Here is a 12203-nt window from a genome sequence, read left to right as displayed (position 1 = left end):
AGAGCGCTTTCTAAATGTTTGCTTAGTGTGTATCTGATTCGGGATTTGGGTGCCAGCCCAATATTTACGTAATTGGGTGTGGGAAACCGCGTAAAAACTACATACAATCTGGCAAGCTCACGAGCTCTGGTCGTCAATCCGCGGGGCGGATTCGATCCTGTCGGCTATCTGAGTGGGTCCGTATCGCTTGTTAGTATTAGCTCTAGATACTTGCACATTTGACGTGCTCAAGATACTCGCCAATAATCAGGTCATAAGATATTATTTTGGCGTGCTACTTATTTAATTTTTTTTAAATATATTTGTTTGTTTGCCCTGCACAGATCAGGACCTTGAGGTCTAAACACCTGTACAGCAGACAGTGTAGAAATACTTATTTTTATTTTTTATGCTATTAAATATAATACAGTCTAAGACAAAAATAAAACGACGCACCACGAAGGAAATCGATGTATGTTGTAATGTTATGTGAGCCTCACTGCCTTTTTTTTAAAACTAATTTGTGCCTGATTTTATTCTGAGAAGCTCAGTAATGTATGTAAATACCATAAATGTAAATGTGACTCAAAAAGTACTTGAAGGGAAGTGAAAGCGCAGCTGGACAGCAAGAAACTCTGCGCAATCCCCGCAACGATTGGACTCTAAAAGAAAGACAATGGATTTATTAAAAAGAAAAAAGAGGAAGTATCTTGTGGAAAGATGACGTGTTGCTAGGCCGTCGCGCAGAACGTATTGTTACATTTAATGAAAATTGATATTTTAGTGATAAAACCGAGTAAAGTATGTGTAAGAGTTGCCAAACATTTGTGTATACAAATTTTCTGGAACTGAAGAATAGAAATAGCTTGTGTTTGGAAAAGGGAGTGAACTTCATTGTCGTTGCCGTCCATCAATCGACGGAATTGTAAGTGTACAAAGTTCACTAAAGTACAGGAAGAGAAATGCATTTTCTATAGTTTTCATTCAATACGTAAGAACCTCTCATAATTTCTTAATTACGGTAATTGGATTATGTTCTTGTAGAATAGTATGGTGCTGAACTCCACTGACCAATTTTGATGTAGCGGGACGTCTAGTTTGAAGGAAGTTTGTGTGCCAAGCAATCTCCTTTTCTCACGAAAAGCAGATTCCTGTTTGATCAGGTCCCTTAGGTATGATAAGCTACAAAAACTTGGACTCAAAGCTATCCGCAATACGGCCAAGTAACCAACAGAGTCGTACTTTAAATCTTAAAGAACAATAACTTCCGCCAAGTTATAACACGTCACCAACTGGTGCAGAAGCTGATCATTTAAGGAGGCAGCAACCAAAAGTAAGGTACCAGTTACGATTTAAAGTAAAATCTCAATCAAAATCAATCTCTCTCTCCAAACACACATATAAATATTCATATTATGAAGATAAAAGTCATTTTATATTGGCGCCCGATTGGGTGTGGGAAACTGCGTAAAAACCACATACAGTCTGGCAAGCTCACGAGCTCTGGTCGTTAATCCGCGGGGCGGATTCGATCCGATCGGCTGCCTGGGTGGGTCCATATCGCTTGCTAGTATTAGCCCTAAATACTTGCACATTTGACGTGCTCAAGACACTCACCAATAATCAAGTAATAAGATATTATTTCTGCGTGCTAATTATTTAATTTTGTTTATTTATTTGTTTTGTTTGGCCTCCCCAGATCAGGACCTTAAGGGCCTCCGTTATATAAAACTAAACATCTATACAGCAGACAGTGTAGAAATACTTATTTTTTTATGCTCTTAAATATAATACACTCTAAGACAAAAATAAAACGACGCACCACGAAGGAAATAGGTGGATTTGATGTACATGTACAGACAAACCTATCATTATAATTTCAGAAAAACAGAATGATATATTGAAGGGAAAGAGATTCACAAAATGGGGCAAGTGAGTTATGCTTGCTTACCCTCCGGCCCTTATGCAAGCAGTTATTCGGCTTGGCATTGATTGACAGAATTGTTGGATGTCCTCCTGAGGGGTATCGTGCCAAATGATGACCAAATGGCGTGTTAAATCGTCAAAATCCCAAGCTGGTTGGAGGCTCCTGCCCATAACGCCCCAAATGTTCTCAATTTGGGGGAGATCCGGCGACCTTGCTGCCGAGGTAGGGTTTGGAGATCGTGAAGACAAGCAGTAGGAACTCTCGCCGTTTGCGGACTGCCATTACTTGCTGAGATGAAAGCCCAGGATGGCTTGCCATAAAGGGCAACAAAACGGGGCGTAGAATATCGTCGACGTACTGCTGTGGTGTAAGGTTGCCACAGATGACAACCAAAGAGGTCCTGCTATGAAATTAAAAGGCACTCCAGACCATCACTCCTAGTTTGTCGGACCGCGTGTTGGCCGACAGTTGGACAGGCATCCCACCGCTGCCCGGGGCGTCTCTGGACACATATTCGTAGTTCATCGTGGCTCAAATCTAAGCGGTACTCACCACTGAAGGCAAATGAGATTCCAGGCCAAAGACGTCTATTCTTGTTCTTTTCACCTCTCGAATTTTTATCTCTAATATTTCCAGCAATGTATTTCTTAGTGGTATTCTACTTTTAAGTGACTTCTGAACGTCTCCTAACGTGTTCCTATTTATTTTCGGAATATGTGACTGTGCTCTTTCAAAATTTCTCTTTCTTCCATTTCTCGACATCCAATTTCTTTATCTATTGCCTTTTCTTACTAGACTTTAACCTTGTCCAAATGTCTGCTGCGAGTAAACTATGATCTTTATCAGCATTTGCACCTGGAAAGGTTTTTGCTACCCTAATGCCGTTTTTGAATCTCTGATTGAGTCTTTGCAAACTCATATGTCCACTTCAATCAGTCATTTTGTCATCTTCAATAAGTTTACTTTCCCAACTGCCCAATGCTTTTTCATTCAATCTGACCTTTTTTTCATATGTACATATACTTCGTATTGCATGTCGTGTGTCTGTTTTTTGTTTAAATCTTGCCTCTAATTTTTCAGTTTCTTTAAATTTTCTGTTTTGTTTTGTGAATCGTACAGGGGTAACTCTAGCACTTTCGTAGCCTCCCTGATTTCCTTTATCCGTCCTGCATGTTGCTTCATGTTCCAAAATTTCTCTGTAATTTTTCTCCCCAGTCATATTGATTATAACAAAGACTATTTGAGACAAGTATCTAACAATATCACCTGGAGCTTTCCGTGTGTATTATCTTCATTCATGCCGCATAAACCAAGTATTAGCAATCCAGTACTAGAAAAAATTACGGAGAGTGAAATAGAAAATAAAATAAAAAACAAACGAGAACAAAACTAAAACATTTCTAACCCTTTGGGCAACGATATTGAGATTTAAGGTTATGGAGTGTTTTGGCTCAACGAGAAGTAAAGGAAGAGATGTCATTATTTAAAGCGATAAGCAGGTTGGTTTATTTTTGAAACTAGAAATTGGTAAATTTTCTTTGATGATTGATGGGACGGTTAATTTAAAATGAGAGGTTGAATTACGATATCCTGCAAATTCGTTGATGTTCGAATGCTACATTTAAGTATAAATATTTAGCACTAAGGCTGTGAAGCTATCGATAAACCAGAGAAAATATGTGCCAATCTCGCCTTCGGAATGTGTTCAAGCAGGACAATTACAGATTTCATCATATTCCAGAACTAAGTTGGTTTTATGCAGCACAATTTTCATGAGAGACTGTGTACATTCATTTTGCTGTGCGCTTGTTAACTTTAAGTTATGTTACTTGGGAATGTATTCCCATACGCCATTATTGAATGATATGAAGCAAAATACGGTATCATATTGGTCTGTGTATTTCCTAAACTTACAATGACATGAAGTTCAAACATAATTTTACGATTTGTTGTCACGCTCTTTGTCTGTTACAACTGATTGTTTTAGTCGTATCATGTAACTATTCAGCTTGTAAAAACTTATTTAAAGAACAGTGGTTTGTCTCAGGTATTGCATGAACTTTATTTCGTTGCGCCACGTCCGGTTACGAGTATTTTCTACACATGTAGTGATGATTTAAATTCAATAGAAATGTTTCATTTTGATGATACACACTGGGATTGAAGTACTCAGTGTGTCAGTGTGAATAGTTGCAAGGTAGAATCTTATGTAGATAGGTTGAGTCTTACAGTGAATAACGATCGTAAATTGTGTTACCCTTGCTGTTTCCAGTACAAATGACACTTTTAACCATGAAGTGCGTCACTCCAATGCAGTATATCCAGTACGGTTTTGAACCAAAGTAACGCTACACCTACACTTACACAAAAGTTGAACAGCTTACTAGGTAAATTTAGCACCCTTCTCGATCGTTATTCAAAGAGAAAACCAGTTATTTTAAGATCTTATTTCACAGATTTCCCTGTTAATAGGTTAATCAAGTGTACTTTACTGCAAATGTGCGCCAGTCACTCAAAACATAAACATCATAAAATACGGAGAGAATATTCGAAGTTGATCATGGTATAACAAAATGAAGTTAATTCAACACATGACTTGTTCCTGATATTTCAACACAATTTGTATTTCCGCTCTGTTGTGATGTTCCTTTGCTCACTTGACGGTAAATTATTGTTAGTTCTTTTTGAGTGTCTAATTTAAGGTCATTTATGTGAAAAACAATACTGGACCTAAAACTGCACCTTGTGGAACACCGTAATAATTTATAGGCCTTAGAAAATGCAGTTCTACCTTCTAATTGGTTCATTTGTGAGGAGAATAAGGTGAACTTGGTAGTCGTATGGTGGTAGGTAAAGCACAGTGCCTTGCAGAATGCAAACGTAGTTTTGAATCGGCACTGTCGTTACAGAGAGAGGGAAGGGCGAGAGGTTTTTATTAAGTCCTTTTGTTGTGCCGCCGATCCCAGAGCGGCAGGCGCTGTTGCAACACCTCTCTCTCGCCTTCACGTTGTTACTCTGCACAGCGGCGCGCGTTTCCGGCGTCCCTTCGCGGTGCGTACGGTGCGTGCAATCCAGCGCGGCCCCCCTCCACCTCGCCACTCCTGCGCGTCTTTCCCCCTCCACGTCGCGACACGTCATCCGTGTCACACGCGCCTCCTTCCACTGCCAGGAGGGGGGGACGAAAGAGCTTGGCGGCTCCCTCGCCAGTCAGCGAGTAACCACGGACGGAGTGAAACGATTGTGCGCAAGTTTCGTGTGCTGTGCGTTTGGAGGCAATTAAGACTTCACTGTGATTGTTACTAGTATGAAGTAGCGCAGCTGCCCGCACCTAGAAGTGTCCTACGACTGGAAAATATTGGTGGATTGCGTCCTTGTTCCTGATTTAGGCAGTGCTGTTATTTCAGGTGAGACAGCGTCATGTTGTTAGTCCGTAGTCGGCCACTAGCATTGTAAAAGATAATGTCGCGCCGCAAGCTATCGCTGGTACATAATCTGTTACGACAGAGATAAAGGTTATTGCATGAAACTGTCGCAGTGTGGTAGTCGGGTATTTAGTTCATCATCGAGTGAAAACATGTCTCGTCCTTGCTTCTACCCGCCCGTATGCCCCAGTCTTGCATAGTTGTCGCATTAGTATTAAAAGTACTTCTTGTATGCCACAAACATCTCATTCTTCGCGCATCGCCACAGCAATTTCGAATTTCTAAACGGTTCCTGTACCACCTTTTTGTCCGCCTCGGTAGCTGAGTGGTCAGCGCGACAGACTATCAATCCTAAGGGCCCGGGTTCGATTCCCGGCTGGGTCGGAAATTTTCTCCGCTCAGGGACTGGGTGTTGTGTTATCCTAATCATCATCATTTCATCCCCATCGACACGCAGGTCGCCGAAGTGGCGTCAAATCGAAAGACCTGCACCAGGCGAACGGTCTACCCGACGGGAGGCCCTAGCCACACGACATTTCCATTTTACCACCTTTTTGTCAGACGAAGCGTCGTTTTGTTGATCCCCTGTGCCTTCATTGAAGGAATACTGTTGCTGACTGAACCGTTGAACAACGCGAGCAAATTATTCCGCTCCATCGCAAGCGCTGCACTGTTGTCGATGAGGTGTGAATATGTTTGTAGGCGGTATTACAAAGTTAGTGGTACCTGCGATGACTCGCAGTTGCTTTAGGTGGTGGCTCGCAGAATGGCGCTACCTGGGAGTGTACGGAGATGGTAGGTAGTCCTCGTCTTGGACGCTGGCCAGCTTTGGGCGTGGTTTCACACTGTCTGTCCCGGCAAATGCTGAGGTGGTTGATCCCTCGCACCTTCAAAGCACTTCGAACTCTCAAGGAAGATATTACGCCATTCACCGGGTGGGGACACTTTCACTACATGACGAGAAGCGGTTTTCTTCAGCTATTACGAGCAAAAACTAACATTATAAGGTGTGCAGAAGAGTAAGGACTAATAGGGTGAAGCTGAAGTTCTATTAAAAAGAGCGAGATTTTACCAAATACCAATTTATCTGAGTTGAACGCAGGTATAGTTCCTATAATTAAGCCACCAGATTCGACAGGTGAGGCAGAGCATCTTAACATTAATATTCCAAGTATCCCTATTGTGTTAAATACGGTGTTACATGACCACTGGTTTACGCCCGTCAGACTTCTAGTTTTGTTATGGAGCTTTCGTAAGTGCGTCGTAATGACGTTAATGGTTGTGTGCGTACGTGGCTACAGTCTGTATTGGTGTATTTCCTAATTTTTCTGATCGGCGTGGAGATACGTCTCGTAACTGAAGCACCGGGGAATTGCACGCCCAGTGAACACGCAAATTCATTTTGGCTGTTACGAAAACTTGGTACTCGCCTGCAGACCTATAGATTTGGCGTATATTTGTCACTGCAGACTGTAATACTCAGTATCTTATATTGCAGTGACAGTAAGTAGCCTGCTGAAGCGATGCAGAGTCCACAACGACTACAGGCAACTGATAACAGGGCGTGAGCACTAATTGTTTCGAGTAAATAGAGAAGAATGCTGTTGTAATTGGATACCTGTTCTTTACACGCATTACACGGGATTTCCAACATTTGGTCAAGTAATGGTGATACTGTTCCCTAAGTAGGTAAACGATATTTTTCAGCACTTGTGCGAATTTGCTTGCAAACAATAAACCTGTTTAGCTCTTAGCGCAGGACTACGGACGGTGTTGCAGCGGTTCTCGTAGCGTGAGCAAGAATGAGAAACGGGAGACTGGGAAATTATGGATTTGTATAATATTAGCAGCTGAATTCACGAAAGTTATTCGATGTAGGCATTACCTGTATTCCTTAAATCGCAGTATTTCTGTGGGTGGAAGGTGAAGGCGTCATATATAGGTATGCGGAGCCGCATATCGATTTTGAGTTTCTTCTTTTCCTTTATATTTACGGAAACAATACTGTTTTCGCGAAATAATGAGCATTGCAGTATATTAAACATTCTGTTTTTTTTCTGAGATAAATACTAATTTGAAGCGTGTGCTTCATTCGTCGTCAGCCCTGTGCTGCTGCTTCTTCTCTCTCTCTCTCTCTCTCTCTCTCTCTCTTTCTTCTGTAGACAAGTTCCCACGAAAAGCGTGCCGACCGTAATGCGTTTAAGCTTAAATGGGATTAATGTTATAGAATAAGGCGAGATAGATGTGTGATGCTATACATTTTCAATACAATAATGTCAGCTGTTCTTAAAATACAATTAAGTGTTGTATTCTATATGAAAAGAATAAAACTGTTTGTGGTCACTGATTTGGGGTCACTATGAGAAGTAGTATAGTTTATATGAAAAACAATTTTCCCTCGAAATTCTCAAATCCTAGTCCACGACTTTACCGTACGCCCAATGGATGAAATTACCAATTGATTATAATCAAAAGGATGTGTGCTAAAAGGTATCTTTAGTATCTTTTTTTTTTTATTATTTTTCAGAAAACAGCCGAAATGTGTAACGATTTTTCTCCCAATGACAAGCTACCGTTTTGTAAATCCGTAACCCGCAATCTCCTCCTCTTCTAAGCTCAGACATAGATAGGAGTTCCCCAAGTGCTATTCATCGCAGTGTTAGGAACCGGCTCCGTCTCAGTTTCTGGAACAACCGCTGGAGAAGGACGGAGCGAGTTCTTCGCGCAAGGACTGAAAGGGGCGTTGGCTGTGTGAGAAAAGTGGTAATATTCGGTGGACACGGTACTATCCGATGGGTGGCCTCCGACCACTCGTTGCACTGTGGTAGAGGATTTGTTTGTGCGTGCTTCGGTGGGTACCTCAGGACTGGTGACAACAAGTAGGGCGTGGTTTGATGATTCACGCTGAAGGCACGATTGCAGGAGAAACCACACGTGACCGACCCTGCCCTAGCGGGAGCTTCCATTTTTATGTGGAACGTAATGCATTGTTTCTGGCTTGGCGGACTTCGTGTTTGTATGAGCCGCCTGCTAATTCAACGATCTTCGTTGCCATTAGCAGCCACTGTCGTACCGAGAGGGTGGTGAGATAGGCCAACGCACAGGGCGCAGGCCCAGAAGGAACGCAAAAATTAACCGAAAAAGAAGACGAGAAAGAGAGACAGTTTAAGAACTAATGGGGGAAGGGTGCGTGATTTCTCCAATCCATCGTGTTCGTAGCATTTGTCTGCGAGAAGAAGCCTTCCCTCGTGGGAGAGGAGGAGATTAGTGTTTAAACGCCCCGTCGACGACGAGGTCATTAGAGACGGAGCACAAACCCGGATAACGGGAGGATGGAAAAGGAAAGCGGCTGCGCCCTTTAGAATGAACCGTCCCATCATTTTCTTTAAGCGACTCCGGGAAATCGCGGGAAACCCAAATCTGGATAACTTCCCTCGCCCCGTCACGTTAAACGAACGCTGTTGTTACACTGACATATCGTCCAAGTAGCCCAATAAGTAAATAGCTACTATCGAATGGACGTCCATCGCAAACATGGTTTATATGGCACAATGCACTCGGTTCACAATGCACAGCTCGCCCACGTTCAACAATGGAGTTGCCTGTGCTACTTTTCGCTACGGTAATATTGTAGAATCTCAATGATCGGCGAGCAGGTAACGAAGTTAAATTATGCTGTTTGTCGACTGAATACTAATAATGCATGAGAAGGGGACAAATTCTACTTTTTTATACCTTCGTTTATAAAAGGCATATACAATTTGTAATTTACTACAGTGAAATAGTTAATTTGTCGTGTGCGATGGTTTTCATCAATATAGTCCGCTTAACTACGATTTTTCAATAAAGCTTCAATTTCATTAAACCTGCAGACAAGATTGTATAAATTTTATTAAACCTGTCTAGAAAGCTCAAAGTTCTTGTTGTTGTCTTCAGCCCTGAGACTGGTTTGATGCAGCTCTCCATGCTGGTCTATCCTGTGCAAGCTTCTTCATCTCGCAGCACCTACTGCAACCTACATCCTTCAGAATCTGCCTGGTGTATTCATCTCTTGGTATCCCTCTACGATTTTTACGCTCTACGCTGCCCTCCAATACTAAATTGGTGACCCCTTGATGCCTCAACACATGTCCTACCAACCGATCCCTTCTTCTTGTCAAGTTGTGCCACAAACTTCTCTTCTCCCCAATCCTATTCAACACCTCCTCATTAGTTATGTGATCTACCAATCTAATCTTCAGAATTCTTCTGTAGCACCACATTTCGAAAGCTTCTATTCTTTTCTTGTCTAAACTATTTATCGTCCATGTTTCACTTCCATACGTGGCTACACTCCACACAAATACTTTCAAAAACGACTTCCTGACACTTAAATCTATACTCGATGTTAACAAATTTCTCTTCTTCAGAAACGCTTTCCTTGCCATTGCCAGTCTACATTTTATATCCCCTCTACTTCGACCATCATCAGTTATTTTGCTTCCCAAATAGCAAAACTCCTTTACTACTTTAAGTGTCTCATTTCCTAATCTAATACCCTCAGCATCACCCGACTTAATTCGACTACATTCCATTATCCTCGTTTTGCTTTTGTTGATGTTCATCTTATATCCTCCTTTCAAGACACTATCCATTCCGTTCAACTGCTCTTGCAAGTCCTTTGCTGTCTCTGACAGAATAACAATGTCATCGGCGAACCTCAAAGTTTTTATTTCTTCTCCATGGATTTTAATACCTACTCCGAATTTTTCTTTTGTTTCCTTCACTGCTCAAAGAAGCAAGTAATTTTACGGCAGAGGGCTCGATTTTGGTCTTTCTACCAGAGTCGCTTGATCTCCTCGGTACGAATCTGAAACAGCAGGTGATAGTAATAATTGCGGCTGGACTATGGACATTATGTTGCATGATTTGAAGAGGTTTTTTTTTTTTTTTTTACTGCCGCTGAACGTCTCTCGCCTTTGATGAAATCCACTGGCAGTATTGTGAGGCGACATGCAATGGACGAATACTTGAAATGAGGCCTAGTACGGAAAGGCAATATAAGATGCAGTTTTTTAAATACAGTGCTTCTGTAAATGAAATCGCACAAAAGAGCGTAATGTGACTGATTATACAGTACTGATGTTAGTTTGGGGTGGTTATCATTATACTCGTACAACCAAAGGCAGATTCAGAGAAAAGTTGCTGGAGTCTTAATAAATGTGTGTACCCCACAGGAAAGAGCAACACGGACGCGCGGATAACACTTCAATGCATTTTTTTGCTTTTAAGAGGAAGCTGTGTGTAAAAATAAAGAACTGGTATTGAGAGAAGACTAACCTGTTCAGATAGCTGCGTGCGTTAGCACGACGCTTCCGGAATTCAGAGAGCCGCTGGTCGAATTCACTCGACAAAGGACCGCAGCTCGTGGTCTAGTGGCTAGCTTCTGGATCACGGGGTCCCGGGTTCGATTCCCAGCCGCGTTGGGGATTTTCTCTGTTTGTGTTGTCCACATCATTTTCTCATCATCATTAGTGACAGTGGCTAGATTTGATTGTGTAAAAAATTGGACTTTGTAAAAACTGGTACTTATAGGGGCGCTGATGACCGCGCAGTTGAGCGCCCCACAAACCAAACATCATGATCACCCGACGAGACCCGGTGTGCTGGTGAGCCTGGATTTGGTTTTTAGGCGGGTTCCCATATCCGAATAGGCGAATATCGGGCTGGTACCCACGTCCCGTCTCATTTAGGCTATTCGGAAAGGTTTAGAAAGCATTCTCATACTTTTGCATGGGTTAACCCTAGACGCAGATATGTAGGGTACACAAATTTCGCCCTCGGTGTGAAAGGAGTGGCTACAGGAATGGCTTACGGCCACTCCCTACCGCTAACAATAACGAATCTAGATTAACATGGCGACCCCATGAAGATACGGGATAGGACCAGGAGAAAGAAGAATAAGTCCCTACAACAAGAGAGATTAGGGCAATGTGGTGAAGTTACGTCCAGTTACTTTCCCATTGCGCGATATGCGGATGGCTTAAAGCGCAGTGTCGGATGGAGTACCCTCTGCCGTGCGTCGTTTAGTGCGTTGCGGATGTGTAGTTACATCTTGATAGGAGCAAAACAGCACAATAAAAATTTATTGGTGTTTTTAAAAGTAATACAAGTAACAGAAAACAGCTTTGACACAACATTCCACATTCTCAGTTCAATATCAGTATTTTATATCCAATTAAAAAGCTTCAGATGAAGCATCCAAGACATCAAACCATATCGCAGAGTTATCTTTTTTTTTTTTCCGAAGCACTGCTCCGCGGTAGAAGTGACCAGATCGTGTAGATATGCGCCTCGCGTTATTTTGTGTGGCAGCGAGTTCAGCGAGACCCAGATTTTTAAAATTTATTTATTGCCTTTTGGTTTCACGGCTATACAGCCAATCTTATTATATACATTTTAGTAACAGTATCCAGTTTTGACAATTATGTATGTACAACATTGAAATCCATTTATAGTAGAAGAGGTAAAATGTTTATAAAATTTGTTTGTATATACTAAGCTTATCTATGTACAAGATGCAAATTGAGTTGGAAGAAAAGAAGTAATATTTCCTATTATGCGTCCTCTTTGCCTTCTGATATACTGGGTAATTGTATCCTCCAGGCAATACGATTCTTCGTTTCGTCTCTGCCGCCTCACAGTGACTTCTTTTACGTAACTCTTGCTGTAGTCGCAGGATCGTGGTTTTGCTGATTAGACATTCCTAATTCCTTGATAGCTGCGCATACGAGCTCATACACCCTGAGGCGCGCTTCCAATGTTTGGTTCTGAGCGCGAGTCACATTTCCTTAATATCTCTCTCTCTCTCTCTCTCTCTCTCTCTCTCTCTCTCT

General features: G+C 41.9%; 1 protein-coding gene across 6 annotated transcripts in view; it reads left to right on the top strand.

The window, feature by feature from the left end:
• LOC126416139 (mesocentin-like) overlaps window positions 1-12203 on the top strand; it is a 614335-nt gene that overhangs the window by 350114 nt on the left and 252018 nt on the right. The window contains exon 1 of one of the 6 annotated variants that reach the window (XM_050083680.1): window positions 5099-5310. The exons of the other annotated variants lie outside the window; for them this stretch is intronic. The gene's annotated coding sequence lies outside the window, so the exon portion shown is untranslated. Of the gene's footprint in view, window positions 1-5098; window positions 5311-12203 lie in introns of those variants that run through there. 6 annotated transcript variants of the gene reach the window in all.

This window comes from Schistocerca serialis, chromosome 8, assembly GCF_023864345.2.
Source record: "Schistocerca serialis cubense isolate TAMUIC-IGC-003099 chromosome 8, iqSchSeri2.2, whole genome shotgun sequence".
Classification (NCBI taxonomy): Eukaryota; Metazoa; Arthropoda; class Insecta; order Orthoptera; family Acrididae; genus Schistocerca; species Schistocerca serialis.
This window is presented reverse-complemented; position numbering and strand designations above follow the sequence as displayed.